The sequence below is a fragment of the Cygnus olor genome, chromosome 21, assembly GCF_009769625.2.
Source record: "Cygnus olor isolate bCygOlo1 chromosome 21, bCygOlo1.pri.v2, whole genome shotgun sequence".
NCBI lineage: Eukaryota > Metazoa > Chordata > Aves > Anseriformes > Anatidae > Cygnus > Cygnus olor.
The window spans coordinates 6701293-6717742 of record NC_049189.1 but is presented as its reverse complement, the minus strand read 5'-3'; the positions used below and the strand labels follow the sequence as shown (position 1 = coordinate 6717742).

Below are 16450 nucleotides of genomic sequence, written 5' to 3'. Positions count from 1 at the left end.
CTTCAGGAAAATGGAATTTGAAGGCAAATAAGACGCCTGGATGGCAAGGCTTGCTACAGGGAAATGCCTTCTTAATCCTTTGTCTTCCCTGTGCACACAGAGGCCATGTGCCATGCAGAGTGGAAGGAAAATTGTGTATGGCCATTGGAGCATGGAGGCCGCACTGGGCATGAGGTTGGCCACCTTAAGGGAGATACAGGTGATGCTGATCAAGGACCATGAAGCTCTGGCTTGACTTGAGCATTGACTAGACGTGCCTGGAGTTGTAAGTACTGATTCATACAGAGATGCTTCACTGCGGTATAGTCCCTCTGACACTGAGGAGGTTCTACCTCCCTTCCCTTGTGTGGCATCCACATGAAGGTCACTGCTCTCCCACACCTCGATTTCTCTCTGGACAAACTCTGCGGAGGTCCAGATCTCACTGTACAGGGATGTGGCAGAGTTCCTCTGCTGCACAAGTGTTGGTTTTCAAGGCAAGCTAATTCTGGAGTCACTAATGTAATGATGATTAATGACATATATACCACCCTTTCCTTCCTCCTTTCATCGACTGGGAAAAAAGCCCGGAGCAGAACCGGAGATTAATTAATTCTCTCAAGTGGAAGGGAAAGTAATCAGACTGAAATCAGATTGAATTTAGGATTCTCGGGTGAGCAGAAGGATGTGCCAAGTGACACGTAAATGAAAGCTGACCCAGCGCTTGTTGGGTCAGAAGGGACACAACTGCTGAGCAGATTCCCCAGGAAGGGCCAAGAAAAGTGTTAGAAAAATGGGCAGGCAGTGCTGCAAGGGCCCTGGCACCACGGTGCTGAGCCTGGGGCATCCAGCCAAGGCCCTGAACCAGAGCAGGGTGAGGCTGTCAGTTCTGCTAGCTTGGCCAAGCCTGGCCACCTGTATCAGGCTCCTGCAGCAGCCAGACACTAGCTCCACCAGGATGCTCAGGGCTTAGCCTCTGCTCTGCCTCTGCCTTGACTCCAAAGTCGTGTTCCTTTTCGCTGTAAGCTGATTGCAGCATCACCAGAACTGGCTACGAGCTGCTATAGAAAGTTGTATACTCCAAATCTCTCTAACTGTAGATTGTTTTCTTTGTGCTTTTCATATTTGCTTCACCTGTGAATCCCTGTGTAGGGCTAATCAAGACTGTGAGGGTTAATCTGCCATGTATTAAAACCTCATATCCTCCAAAGAACATCTATTTCACCTTGAGAAAATATCTCCTCCCCTATTTTCCTGCAAATCAGTTCACTAGCAGAGTAGAAATGAGTCTTACAGCTCATCCAGGCTTGGGGCTCCAGCAATCTCCCATGTATTTAAACATGACTAATTAGCTTGTGCCTACAGGGATTTAAAATCTATATATCCCAGTCAAATACTGGTCAGGCCCCCCAGATTCTTAGTTTTTAAGAGCATGCACACACAGCCATCAGCAAGTTAGATATTCCAGAGTGCCTTTCCCTTTACAATCCAGTACAATGTTGACTCATATTAAGAATCCAAAATCTGTAATCTCTGTGAAATAGTCAGTGGTACTGCTGAGTGAGGGGATACAATGCGCACAAAAAAAAACAAAAAACAAAACAAAAAAAAAAAACACAAAACTTTTGACGTACTGCTTCAAAAAAGACTCCTAAAGAAACTGAACCATCTTAAATAAATGTTAATAAACAGGCATTTTGCATCACAAATAGAGTCTGGGTGCATTCTGGGATGGGAGCATTCAATGTGTCCATAAAGGACCCAAGAAAGTTTTCTGGTGTTTTGGCCAATGCTGTATGAGTCAGGTCAGGCCAAGCTGAGCTGGCACCACACCCTTCAGAGCTAGAGGCTGTCCCTAGACTGGTCTACATTAGCAAGAACATCAAGGAAAGTTATCATTCCCTCTACTCTGCATTCAGGTAGCCACAGTGGAGCACTGTGCGCAGTTTTGGCCACCGTACTGCATGGCAGACGACAAGTCCAACAGAGGCCACCAAAACGGTCAAAGGCTGGAGCAGAGGACATAAAAAAGACACCAAGGGAACTACTGTTCCACCTCAAGAAGGGAGAGATGGGGGAGATACTGCATCTTTTGATTCCTTAAGTGCGAATTTTTAAAGGAGTTAGAGATAGAAGTGTAGTGTGAGAGGACGGGGGATACAAAGGTAGCATTCGGTTCAGTGGAACGTAATCAAAAACTTCCCTGTGAGAACGGTGTGTCCTCAGAACAAGTGCTCAGGGAGTTTGTGGGATCTCCACCCTTGGAAGTTTTCACAACTCAACTGGACAAGGCACTCAGCAATGTGATCTGACTCTGTCACTGTTTGGGAGGCAGTAACACCACCTTTACAGCCCCAGTTTGCTGCTTGTAGGATACAGGTGAGGTCTTGGAGCCCCTGTAAAGGCTCTTGGACAGCTCCATCTCCGTACTCAGCAGGAACAAATGCAGTATTGGGAAGTGTTGCAAAGAGAGGCAAAAGCAAACCAGCAGCATAATTACTGCTTCTGCACGATCAGCAGAGACTTGTTTGCACAGTCATTGGAATATAATGTCCTGGAGACAAAGGTGTGGGAGTTCACTGGGACAGCAGGTATGTGGGAGCACTCTGACCAGGCATGAAGATGGCATGGTCTTTTGTAGGCTGGTACAGTTAAAACCAAGTCTGAGGCAGACCCCTTATGTCACATTGCTTGGCCAACCACCATCAGAAACTTATGCAATAGTTAACAAATCATTTTCTCCCGTGTTCCATGGAAAGAGCTGAGAGAGCTCATCTTCTGAGCCAGATCCTGCTCTGCAGCTCACAGGCTGGTTCTGGGGGAGGCGATTGGGATGCTCACCATGCCGTGCCACAGGGGCAGAAAGTGACAGAGCAATTGCCACAGCATCCCTGACCTGACCTGGCAGATGCCAGTGGCTGTGGCAGACACAAAGCTCATGCTAGGGTGAGTCTTTGGGGCAGCCGTGATGGTCCAGAACCTCTTCAAGGGACGTGGACTGGTCTCTTTTGCATTTTCTAGGCTGTACTGCCAGGACACGAAGAGGAAAGTGCAGAGGGAAGTGCAAGATGAAGCTGGGCTGGTGGAGAGAAGGAAAGGAAGGCTGTCTTTGGTCCTTGCGGAGCACCCAAGCCTCTTGTCAAGGGAAGGGGCTCCCCAGGGACAGCAGACCTGTGCCCCCGGAGCAGAAGCACCAACCCTCCTGGCTGCCTGCTCTGTTTGATCAGAGGCAACACATATCTCAGCAAGGAGAGCTGGGGGGATGTGTCCCTAAGACTGCCTGAAATCCACATCTGCAAGCTCATCTAAACCCAGCTGCGAAGCTCTCTGAGCTGGGCCAATTCCTCCTCTATGACTCTGTGCTGCTTCCTCTCTTCACGGCCACTGTTTTCTGCATCTCCAGCACACTGCAGCGTGCCGATGCCGTGGGCAGGCAGGGCTGCCTTCCACCGAAGGCTCAGGACAGGAATAGCAATGAGTTGTTCCTGGCCCCCGCAGAGCTGCTTCTGCCTGTAGGAGCCGTCAGCACGGCGGGGCGCAGCGGGGCTGGCAGCAGAGCGCTGCATCAGCCTCCAGGCTCCCATCGGGAGGGAGCACTGCCCGTCCAAGCAGTCCAGATGCTCTCCTCTGAGGGCTTGGTCCCCTGGGGCTTGGCGCGGGAGCCCTGGCCCCACTCATGAGGAGGGTAAGTTTATCATTTATTATTGATTGTCAAGTGTGGGGAGCGCCTTGTGTGGCGCGGAGGACACAGGGAGGCACACGGCCTCTCCCAGTGCTTCTGCAGCAGTGCTGCTTTGTGATAAAAGTTTAATAAATTGAAAGACACAGTTTCCATTCCATTGGTAATTAACTTCTGCTGCTGTGTTCCCTCCTAATTGTCTCTATTACTCCAGATAAAACTGAGATCAATAGAAACCAAAGTCTGGAGACTGGGAAAGTTGCAATTAATTAATTATCTGTGTGCATCCTCCATCTGCTGGTAATCAGAAAAGACTGGCTGGTCCTCACAAAAGTCTTGGACCCCTCCATGGTTGCTGGCATCCCACGGGGATTTTGCAGTGGGCTGAGCAGTGCATCTTGGAGCACAGAATGCAAAAGGACAGCCCACGCTGTACCACTGCACCTTTTCCAGGTGCTTTGCCTCTCCAGGATGGTGCATGATGGACTCCTTCTCCCAGGGTGGAGGCTGCACGTCTATTCCTCAGGTTCTGCAGGTTTTTTTTGCTGGGACAGAAGCAGTAGGAAACACCTGGGAGACAACATTGGCATGTGGCCAGTCATGGACAGGTGGTGGGTCTCCATGACTGTCCACACATCTATTGGTCATGCTACCTTACTGTTATGCACTCCTGGAAAACTGCAGTATTTCCCTCTGTCATGCACTGGCACATGCTGTCATGTTTGCAGGATCCAAGTGAATCTGAGCATCTTTCTCCATGCTTCAAACTGTCCCTGGTTCAGGTTGTAGGGGCAAGCTCTGCAGGAGAGGTGATGTATGGTTCCTTACCCCAATATCCCACCTATGCCCTCCTCTCAGAACTGCTGTCTGTAGTTTTGGATAGGATTTTTTAGGATGTGGGTGCTGCTGAATTAAGAATTTGAAAAGAAGTGCTGAATTGCAACGCATCCCCCCGCGCTTCTACCAGGTGCCATGAGCCTGGCTCAGCCCCCTCTTAGGATTTCCATATCCTTTGCAGGATGTAGTTGGCACAAGGCTGCTTTAGATCAGCTTCTCTAAAACCCTACAGGACCCTTCCCAGCACAGTAGCCCCTTGTTCATGGGTGAGAAGAAAGGTTCAGGTTCACCCAGGCCTTCAGCAATCTCCATGGGCACAATCTGTGGCCTTGACCTGTGCTTGGTGCAGAATACAGACAGACAAAAAGTCCCTCTGCAATCTCTCTCTTTCTTCAGCAGAGACCACAGCAAATACAGTCTGTATTTATAAGTTATATGTAAAATTATATATATAATTAAATATATGTAAAAATTACATATATGTAAAAATTATATATATGTATAACTGCACAGCCCAGGCTACAGGCTGATCATAATGCCTTTAAGGAGGAGCTTAACTCTTCATTCAGTTCTTTGCTACTGATGTACAAGGCATTCAAGTCACCCTTTGCCCTCAGAGATTCCTCCATCAGAAACTAAGCTGTCAGCAGAAAGCAACAAATCCAGGCCAAGGGGTCCAAGAGGGACTGGACAACCAGAGTCAAACTCAGCTCCCTACAGGCACGATAACGGCGTGTCTTTGCTCTGAAGCACATTCACTGCACATTCCCAAGACTTACAGCACGTGAAGTCAAAGACAGGATGCTATTGCAATTCTGTGCAGGTATCAAGGAAGAGAACTGAGAGCAGGCAGTATCTCTGGAGAAAACTCCTGCTAATCCTAGGAGAAAGAGGATAAAACCTACAGTACAGAGAGAAAAAAGTCAGCCTCTCTGCCTCTCTGGTTGGGGAAGCTTCCTTCCTGACCTCGGTTATGCTGATAGAGAAGTAAGGCCTGGCTGGTCTTATCCTGTAGGTTATTCCAGCTGTTTCAGTGCTTCTGCAGAGAAGAGAATCAAAAGATGGAGTTATGGGAAAAAGTATTAAGGAGAAAAATCCTTTCTGGCTCTGCAGGTGGTCAGCAGGACTGAGGCAAGGACAACCACCCTGACAAAGAGATGCGAGCAGACAGTGATGGACCTCTCTGGGGGGATGCTGTTATTCTGGCTGCATGAGTACTTGCATTTCTAACACCCAGCTCACTTCTGCCTTGACCCTTCGTTATGGTATTAATCTCAAGCCTCTTTGTCCCCTTCCCCCTGCTTGGGAAACCATTCCTCTTTGTGTGTTTATGAATCTCTTAATTTTCCGTGTCAACGTGGTCACAGGCAGTTTATGCAGATTTTATATGATAAAAGAATCGTCACTGAAATCAGATAATTCCTTTCTCTTCTCATTATTTATCACCCAAAGCATATTTAAAAGATTGTGATCTCCTTTCTCAGCCCTGCTTGTGTCAGGCCAAGCTCTCTGTGCAAAGCAATGCCTCCACTCCCCAAATCCTCCCAGCGTTTGTCGCAACTGTCATTCCTTTCTGGCTGTGCTTAGCTGAGCTGTACACAATAATGTAAGTAAGATCTTAACGCCGCCTTGTACGTCCCTGTCTCTGCTGCAAACGCTTCGTCTGGTGCATTGTATGCCCGCATTAGCCACAGACTATTGGGAATCAAATTAGATTACAGGAAAAAAGAGATATCAACTACCCTTGATCTCTGAGGTTTGAGACCAATTGTTTGTGACTAAGATCTTCACTAAGCCCAATTTGAGTGGCACATATAATTTGCCTGGAGTGAAACAAATTAATGGAAAAGCCTCTCAAATGAGGTAAATCCATTTGGGGGTCTTGGTCACACTTGTTAGTCCATAACTGCTTCTGCTATCTTCTAATATGATAAACTATACTTTTAGGGCAGACTAAAAGACTAAACTATTTTGCAAACAATAAAATAAAATCAAATAAAATAAGTAGTGTTTAAAAGTTTGTGAAACCTCTGCATTACTATCAGCTGTATATTGAGCTGGAGAAATAGTAGAAATGCTCTTTTAAGCACTGTACAACAGAATTGTTAGGTTTTAAAATGCTAGTATGGTTAAATTGTAAAGTGAACGTATCTTAGAAACAAAAAGAAACTACTGTCTAAATGAGGAAAACAGAAAAGTGCACAGACCCTGGCAAATTAAGTGCAAAACAATAATGAATCAGATTAAGTATTTTTGAAGAACGAATTGCTAGCAGCTTAAAATTTAGGAATGCCATTTTTCCTACACTTTATGAGCCCATATCGTCAGGAGGCTGGTGGGGACGAGAGATGACAGTGCATAAAAGGAGGACAGGAGAAACAGACATTTACAGAAAAATGAAATTAAATTTTGCAGTGGCATTCTGCACACCTCCCATCAAGGAATGTCCCACACCATAAGGGCTTCTTTCAGGGTATAAATCTGAGAAATTGTCTCAAAGAAAGATGTCAGAGGAGTGTTTTTAGAACAAAGTGAGCACCTGCACAGTTACAAATGGCCAGGACCATGTGGGACTCACACAAGACTTCTAGAAGAAATCAAATCAGCAACAATCTCCAACGTATTGCTTAAACTGGTGTGGAAGGTGACAGATGTGACAGCAATCCATAGAAAAAACTCTGTGGCCATCTGGAAAGCACATGGCCATCAGGTCTGAATGCCACATCAAGCAATTGGTGCAAACTAGAGTGACGAACAGACTTAATAGACACCTGGATAAACATAATTTATTAAGAAAGTGTCCTAAGACATTATGTAAGGAGTATTCAGGTCTCTCAGATCTTGGAGAAATCTTTGAATCTTTGAAGAAGTCAAAAAGGACATGGAGAAGGATATGGTCGGCATCACGTACTTGGATCTCAAAAGGCTGTGCTTAAGGTCCCTCAGCAAATGTGCTAAGGTATCATGGCATGGAAATGGAGTCCTTTTGCAGACTGATAACCAGTGAAAAGGAGAGGAAAAAAAGGCTCTTAGTAGATGTACAGATGGAAGAGCTAGAGCCCCAGAGGTTTTACATCGAGGCCTAGACTTTTTGACATGTTTGCAACATCCAGAAGAGATGGCAAAAGCTGAGGCAGCGATGCAAATCTGTTCAAAATATTCGGACCTGACTGATGGAAAATGGAAACTGATCCGCACACAGTAATGGACTCCAAATTAGCAATTAGTACACAGAAAGGACTTTGCAGACACATGGAGCTCCCTGAAAGTACCACGAAATAACTCCCAGCAGCAGGCCCTGGGCTATATGCACTGCACAGAGGCTGGCAGGCTCCGTGCTGGCCCTGGGCTTGCTCTGCACTCCTGCTTGTGCAAGACAGGCTGGGCAAGTGGCTGCGGCCTCTCAGATCCCCCCTTCCTCCCCCCTAAAGTGGGAAAAGGACCAGGATAAACACAGGCCACAGGCAGGTTTCTATCCAGGCCAAACCCAAAGTGAGTCTGCTTGAAAACTGTTTCCCTGGAGAGCATGTTTGCTGCCTGCAGCATCACAAAAAATAGAGAGGGGTTTGGAATTTACCCGCAAACCAGGAGAGAAGGCCTTATTTCCTCTGCATTTGATTTGGCAGAGCTTTACTTACTGCAGCCTGTCTCCTCACCTCTCTGGGTGCCTTTAGGGCTTCATTAGCACGAACCTGGGCAGCAGCTTTAGCTGGGAAAGAGAAACCCCCCATTTTAGACACGGTTGCCAGGGTTATCTTTCCTAATTTGAAAGCTTGTGTCTTTTGTTCTCATTTGTCAGCTGTGCCTCATCACTGCTCATAGTCTCTCCCCCAGATATGACACAGGTGATACAGATGCTGTTGTGGCTGCCTGTGTCTGTGACACCTAGACTGCATCATTGCCAGACATTGAGTTCCCCCTTGTTCTTTGTTTCCACTTCCCCTATGCATGTTCCTCTCCTCCTGTCTCACGCCTGGATCACAACCCCCTAATTACTCCCACTGCCTCTGAGCTCTCTGTAAAAAACCCTCCCTATGTCTTCCCTTTCTTCCTAATACTTTCTCCTTCTCTTCTCATATCCTTCCTTCCCACTCTCCCTGACAATTATTCCCTTTTGACCCTGGAGGCTCTGAAGGCTTTGCATGGCCTTGACCCTTCCATCCCTCCCAGATGGGTGTGCACATCCCTCTGGGCCCCTCCTCCCTCCCTGCTATCTGTAATGTACGGGTGGCTCATTAAAGAAGTAGAGCTGCAGCCCTGTCCAGAAATACCATGTAAAGTATAAAGTGGATTTTGGAAACAACAAAGCCCTTTGTTTTGTTTCAGTGCCATAAACTTTACTTTCCCTTCCCCACTGCCCAGGCAGCACGCCCCACGGTGCTCGTGGCATTCGTGTGTGGAGTCCTGCACCACGGCCACCAACCTGCATGGGGATGCCTCGCCATGGGGTGCCACCTGGGCCATGGGGCTTAGTGCCAACTTAGAATGATCTCATTTTCACAGCCAAAAAACCTCTGTAAGTCATCAGATTTTGTAGGAAACGCTAATAAAGCCACAAACTCTGCAAGGAAAAGGGTTGTACTGACAGTCAGCCCCCATCCTCTCTCCTCCCAGACTGAACTCTCCCAGTGCCTCCCAGGCACAGCTGCGTCTCCCCTGGCCGAAACATTTTCAGCCCAGGAGAAGCTGGGGACACATTGGTGGGCAGCGGGCACCTGGTCCTGGGACAGCCACTTCTGCTGTGCCACCAACGTGCCACCAATTTTTTCCAGTGCCGGGCAGCCTGGAGAACTTCAGCTGCACCCAGCCCAGCCCGCCTGTGCTGGCAGGGAGATGAAAACTCGGCAGCAAAACCAAGGTTGTTTGTTCACAAATACCCTAACAGTCTCGTATCTTGCAAAGGAGCTGAGCAGGGGGTGGGTGGGGGGAGTACTTGAAAAGCAAATGAACTTATGTTTTATGCTTTTTAAGATGTCTAACAGAGTACAAAAGTTCATCTTTAATAGGAGGGCAACACAGAGTGCTTAGAGCTGCAGTTTGACACAAATACAGAGCTAAAATGCCTTTGAAGTACCTTCTGATTCCTCATTCTGCCTGAAGTAACTTTAGATTTATGCAGCAGATGGGAAATAGTCCCTCGTTACGTGGCTCTCTACTCCAGCACTGACTCCAAGATAAGGCAGCCTTATTGCATCCGCACGCCTTAGAAGAGCTCTTAGACAGTGCTTTAGTCTTCAGGGGCCTGAGCCTGTAGTTTGCATATTTTTTTCTATTTTTCTCTAAAATTACTCTTGATAAGTCTAACATGTTTTGAGCATCTTCAAAGGAGAACGTGGAGGAGAAAAGTTTGTCGGTGCAGTAGAGGTGATTCATTTTAATTCATTTGAAAACAGCTCTGTGTGTTCGGGGAAAGAGCTCGTGGAGAAGCAACAGGGAATGGCCTCACCGTGACCCCAGCCTCAAACATACCAGCTTTGAAGAAGTCTCTAAAAAAGCTTTTGTGCCAGTCCCGTGACTGCAAACCCCAGTGCAGCCTGTGTTCCAGGAGCTTCAACTCCCTACCTGCTCCGTGCAAGGTGAGGCGAAGCCCCTTGCTCACCCCTGCACATTGCATGTGCTTCTCTCTACTGCAATGAACCCTGCCCCTGCAATGAACCCTGCCCCGTCTGAACCCTGCCCCTGAAATATTTTCCTGTGCCAAAGCTCTCCCTCAAGGAGGGCTGCTTCATCTGGCACAGCCAGAGCAAAGCTGACCAGTGCCAAGGGCTGGCGCATTTCCTTGCCCCCAGCTAAGCACAGGCCAGCCCCAGGGTGCCCCCGTAGGGTGCCTGCTGCTTCCAGGGACATTTCGGAGCACTCCTGAGCTCTCCAGAGCTCGGATCGGATTGTGGCTGACGGATGCTGGATGGGACAAAACAAGGCTGCTGTGCCAATTGCCACCAGGAAGCCTTGTATATTATATCGCAAATTAACCGAAATAATGGAGGTTGTGCAAACACAATTTATCCTAGCAGGATTCACAGCTGTGACTAAGTTCACTTCGTTTTTAGCTTTGAAGTTTTCCCCACTGACCAAATGCAGAGGGTTGTGTTGTTTATCCTGTGCAGAAAGGCATCTTTTTACAGACACCTTGGTGCTTCCTTTTTCAGGTTGCTTGCAAGATTGTCCAGAACGTGCCATGATAGCATCACCCTCCCCAGACCCCATGCGATGACTTCTGAAGCCTCCTAGCCCATAGCCCCTGTGGGCACCAGTGCAGACACAGTCTCCTCTCCTGGCCCACCCTGCAAAACTCCAGCACGTATGACATGGCATCGTGCTCAGCTGCCTTGCCTGCTCATTGCTGCCTTATTCCTGCCTTTGAGTCTAATGCTGGAGAGCTGCTGAAGCCAGGTAACCTGTAGGTGTCCCTGAAATTGCTTGTGTGAGGGGGGAGAGCATGGGGGGGCTCACGTAATTGAAACAATCCTTCTCTCAATCACTGTTCTGCAATGTTTATGCCTCACGCTTTGCCTCTGATGTTGAGAGCAAGCTGATAGCCATGGTATTAATAAGTTGTTTGTACAATAATTGCTGCTTAAGATAAATGATTCATAAAGTCCTACCATAGTCTTGGAAATGGTGTAAACAGGGAGAGCTGCTGGAGGACAACAGTGGGATGCTAATGAGAGACCACCACGGGGAAGTAAATGTATGAAGACTGGGGAGAAGGGGGATTAATCCAGCCCCAAGTGCTAGAGAGCATCCCACTTCCAGTGCTCACCTGCAGCACAGAAGCAGAGCCTGAGCTGTCCAGCCCAGTGGGTTGTTAGACCTGAAATAAGACGTTTGCAAGAGTCACTAGAAACTAGAAAAAGCCTGGGGATGAGGTGAGCAGCAGGTGTGTGCTGTGCTGGCTCCGTTCTTCCATCCATCTCCAGACCCTCTCCAGTGACAGCTCTGCCAGGTGCTGTGAGCAGGACCCATAATGGTGGAGCTGCCAGTCCAGGAGGTTAAATTAGAGCTGTTGTGAGCTGTTGTTTCACTGGGAAATCACAACATGCAGTTTAGAGCCGGCTGACTGGCACCAAGCAGGATCCAGAGGGACCTCTGGAAGTCTTTAGTCCGATCCCTTGCTCCACAGAGAGGAACTGCAAGGTCAGACAGGGTTGTTCAGGGCTGGCAGGAGCTTTTAGAAGAGGCACGCAGGCACACAGTGGGTACCTGTATCCCTGCTGTCACTCGTGTACCCCCCGAGGACTCGGTGCCCTGTAAGGGTGCTTGGGGTGCTGCAGCCTGGGTCAGGATGCAAGCAGGGATGCGAAGCCACGGCATCTCTTGACTGCAAGGATCATGCAGACGTGACCAGGGGCTGGAGCCTGTGCAATGCAACAAATGAAGTCACTTAAATCCTTTCAGGCCAACTCCCGTTTGTAAGGGTTCGTGCTGTCAGGAGAGCATGTACAAGCGAGTGCTGAGGAGGAGGAGATGGGTGAAACACAGGACTGTGCTCCTGAACTGCTCCCAACTCAGCTATGGCAGAGGGAGATGCTGATGGTGTCAGGGCACTGACATCCTCCTGCCAGCATCATCCCACCAGGTGCAACGTTAAGAGGGGACAAGAGATGACAGCAGCCCCCACCACTGCCAGCATCTCTGCAGAAAGGCCAGGCAGCCTAGTCCCAGACTGTCCCAGCTACCTCCACCCTTGGGGTGAAAGTGGGAGCCTTCCTGCAAGACCAGGACCTGGCTGAACATTCGGGGATCCCCAAAATCGATTGCCCCAACAGCTGCCGGGACGTAGCCAGAGGAGAAGGGGCTGCACATCATGCCTGACGCTGGCTCTGCTGAACCCCAGGAGCCTTGGGACAAATGAAGAAAATGACAGGCTAGAAGGAAATTAATAGAGCAGAAAATTTGAAATGATGTGGAAATAATTCCTCTGGCTTAAGGAGAGCTCCTCGTATGCTTAATTTCAGAACACAACTGTTTGCATGTTGTTAAATTACAGTATCAAGGCAAGGAGCCGTGACTGGAGCTTATGGAACAAGGGGACATTTCCACTCGTGTGGAGAGCTTTCCCACCTGGAGCAAGGTAAGGGTAGGGGTGACCCTAGTTTGCTGTGGGGTTGGGGCATGGGGTGGTGGAGATCTGGAAGAGATCTTGGAGATCTGGAGATCTTGGAAGATCTGGAGTGCTGCTTATGGCCTTCATGAAGATTTGCCCTGTCACCTTTTCATTCCTAGCTTGGCCCTGCCATAAGCAGCTGGGGCAGGGAAAGGGAATGGGGGGGTCTCTGAAATTTCTGCTGCCCCCAACCCCACAGCATTTCCAAAACTCTGCTCCCTTCTCATCAGAGGGATTTCTGTCCCCTCTGTTGTGCCAAGCAAAGAGGCTGAGGCACAGCCGGGCCTGGGACCTGGACAAGCCAGCAGGGAAAAGAGGTTGTAGCAGTGATGAGAAGGGAGGAGGAAAAGCTTCTGTTGAATGGAAATGTCCTGAATCTGCCCTGTGGGGGGGGTCTGGCACCAGCTGCGAGGATGCCACCAATGCCCTGACTTAGTCCGCCACCCTGCAGCTTCCTTGGCTCACACCTGGGACAGGCGAGGGCTGAGCTGGCCCTGTGGGGACACCCCACCACTTTCAGCCATCTAGGAGCAAATGCCTGATCCTGTGCGGCTCAGCCAGAGAGGGAGAGAGCACAGGAGGCTCAGCTCTGCCGCTGTGCCAGGACCCGTGGGGCTGGGGTGAAGCTCTCTCCCCAGGCTGTAGACCACAGATGGGTCCATGCTCCCCATCCAGAGAGCTGAGGTCTCTCAAGCAAGAGCAGCAGAGATCAGAGACTGCTGCCAAGGGAAAACATGCATCCATGGAAATGGATCCGTGGTGCCTGCTGCGCCCCATCCCATCCTGGGGGGGGCCATGTCCGGGGGTCTGCAGCAGCCCCCAGGCACAACCTGCCCCTAGGTGCCAGGGGAAGGCGCAGAGCCAAGCGGGGTGGGCGTAGGGAATTTGCTCTCTCTGATGCTGGAAATCCGTGGGGAAGTCCCCAAGGAGCCCTGGGAAGAGAGAAATCAGCTTCTTTCCTGACAAAAGCACAGAAGTTTTCAAGGTGCCCTTTAGGCTTCACAGCGCTCAGTGAGATTGATCTGTGCTCAGCCCCTCCAGAGAAAATCACCGGTCTGTATTTTCGTCTTCCTCACACAGAGATGGGCAGGAGCTGCCCACACCTCCCCGTCACTGCTGGCTCCAGCACATTATGGGGCCAGCACAGCATGGGGTGCTGCTCTCCCCAGGGTGCTGCTTTCCCCCTTTGCACAGGAGCCACAGGGTGCCGGAGGGGCATGGGCAGGCAGAGACCCAGCCCTGGGCACGGTACCAGCAGAAGCCTCCCGTTCGGAGACACTTTTGGTTCTGCAAAAGCAGCTTTTTGCTGTGTGTGAGACCACATGGACCTGTGCCCCCCTTGCCGTCCATCCAGATGCCCTCCCCTGCCCCACAGATGCCCAAGCGCCAGCCTTCCTCTCCCCACGTCGTGCCCCCAGTGCAAGGCAGAGCCTGGTCCTGCCCCACAGCAGCAGGGTGCTGGGCAGGTCCTGATGGGGCCATCCCAGTTGGGAAACTGGGGTGGGACACCCTCTGCCCCACAGTGCTGGGCATCCGGGCAGCACAAATGCACAGGCAGTTCCCACGTATCACGGGGACATCCCAAAAGCCCCGAATCACACGAGCATTGCTAGAAGGAATGCCAGCTGGAATAGCTCATGTCCTCTTTCTGCTGAGCTAGAGCACTCCTGGCGTCTTTTCTAACCAAGCTGAGTGGAGGTCTCAGCTTCCTCGGGAAACACCCAGGATTCCCAAAGGCTGCAGCCATGTCCTAGTTTTTCCCTGCGTGCCCTAGTTTCATCCTGCTCACCGCTACGCGCCGGCAGCACTGTGCAGTCAGCTTGGTGCCAGCTGGGGAAATTCCACTTTTATTACAGCAGATGGAGTCCAAAGCCCAAAGTCCAGAAGAAGCACATGCCGTCATCCTCCACCTCTGCGTGGCAGCCCCAGCACGGGCCATCGCAGCCCCTCGCCATCCTCATGCTCAGGTTAGCCAACCCTTGCCATACAGACTGCAGCAGTACAGGACGGTGAGGATATTCCCTGTTCCTCAGAGCCTGGATTTCCCACCTGGATAGGACCTTCTGGGCCATCTCCATGTCACACTGAACTTTTCAGGGTCCCAAGGTTGTCCCTGCTGCTCTGTCTCTACCTGGCCAGAGGTCATAAGCCGCGGCAGTGAAACACAGCCCGCTGCTGGCCCCAGCTCCCTGCAGGGTGATGCCAGAACCAGATAGCCCACAGGCTAGCAGAAGGGGAGCCTGGTGGTATCTTCACTCCTGAGCCGAGCCCTCATTCAGAGTCCCAGGGCTCCGACCAGCTGGCAGCACAAATCTGGGTAGCTGTATGTCACCAGCAGCAGCCCAGACATCCTTCGCCATCCTCCTCTGTGTACCTCTGAGCTGTCCGAACCTCTGTGCAAGCACCTTTCTAAAGTCTTTATGTAGCCCCTAGCACACAGGAGGGATGACACGTGTTGTGGGCCTGCACCTAGACATCTTCCACTTTATTTCAGTCCTGTGTTTGGGTGGCCATGGTTCGCCTTGCCCTAGTAGCCACTCACATCGATGGTGCATCAGATCTCCTTCCCCTCCAGCACTGGTGTCTGGCATCCAGCGAGGCTCTGCTGGCAGTCACACACTGTACACAGGGTAGCCCTGGTCCCTCTCTCCTGCAGGTTTAGCCTCCAAATTGGGCTTGCTGGGGAGACCTGGCTGAGCATGGCACACGGACAGTGCAATGGCAGGTGAACTGCACAGCAAACACAAAGAGGAAAAACCCGTCGAACCTTCTGGACATTTAAATGGCCCTAAACTATAGTGCATGATCTGGAGAAATGGCACAGGATTTAGAAACAGCTGGGGGTGTTACCATCCCTCGGTAGACGTAGGGTCTGCACCCCCCTCAGGCAGGAAGAAGCCCCTGGGATGCTTCCAGTCACCCCAACGCAGGAGCAAAGTGACATCTGGTGACACAGTGGGAAAGTCCTGCACACGCAGCCTCCAGTTCACCAAGGAGTGAGACACAGCAGGGCTGAGGAGGGCCCTGAGGAGGCAAAGCTGGACCTGAGTCACCCGGAGGGACCCTGGCTCGTGGTCAGAGGCCACCCTCACTGCTGGGGACCTCCCAGAGCAGGTGCACTGCAACCAGCGCACCTGCTGGCAGCTTGAGCTGGGAGAAGACTGGACTATAAAGATCAACCAGAAAACCTAAGAACAATAAATTCAATTGGAAAAAAAACAGTTAACTGCACCAGGTGGGTGAGGTGGGGATTATTTGCTTGCTATGGCATAGGTGAATGTTCAGCTGGCCCAGCATCGCCCACCAGTGACTCCAGTACAGTGGATAGTGCACTGGAAGAGCCATCCCCAAAATCAGAGGGGATGCACAGTGGCCTGGGGCAGCCAGGCATGCGAGGAGCAGAATGGAGAGGACAGCAGAGCAAAGGCAGCAGTGGCAGGGCAACGATTACTCACGCTGCCAGAGCAGCAGCTGCTGGCTTTGGCGTGATGGCAGGGGCAAGGATGGGCCCGTGGTGCTGCGGGGGGGAGCGTGTGTGTCAGAGAAACCCCTGGCTGCTTGCTGTGTTGTGCCAGCAATAGCGTGTAAAGCTCTGTCTGTGCGAGAGGATTCGCGTGTCGAGTGCTCCCCGGGGCCGTGGGATCGCTGCTCACTGCTGGAGGCGAGGGCAGAGCTGCAGAAAGGGTCTGGAAGCAGCACCTGCTGCACTGGGCAGAGCAGGGGAGGCACGGCTATGCAGCCCACCCATGTTAATGGTGCCTAAGTCACACCGCACGTGGGCAGACAAAAATTTGCTCTGGAGTTAATTGCACCTGGGATATCAATGCAGCCAGCTGCACTGCACCTCC

At 50.7% G+C, this 16450-nt stretch overlaps 1 long non-coding RNA gene across 1 annotated transcript; it reads left to right on the top strand.

Annotated features, from left to right (window-relative positions):
- The first annotated feature begins 3524 nt into the window (after window positions 1-3524).
- On the top strand, window positions 3525-11062 carry LOC121058419. Its single transcript, XR_005814198.1, has 3 exons — window positions 3525-3664; window positions 9889-10071; window positions 10645-11062. It is a non-coding gene; the product is annotated as an uncharacterized LOC121058419 (long non-coding RNA).
- Window positions 11063-16450: the final 5388 nt, after the last annotated feature.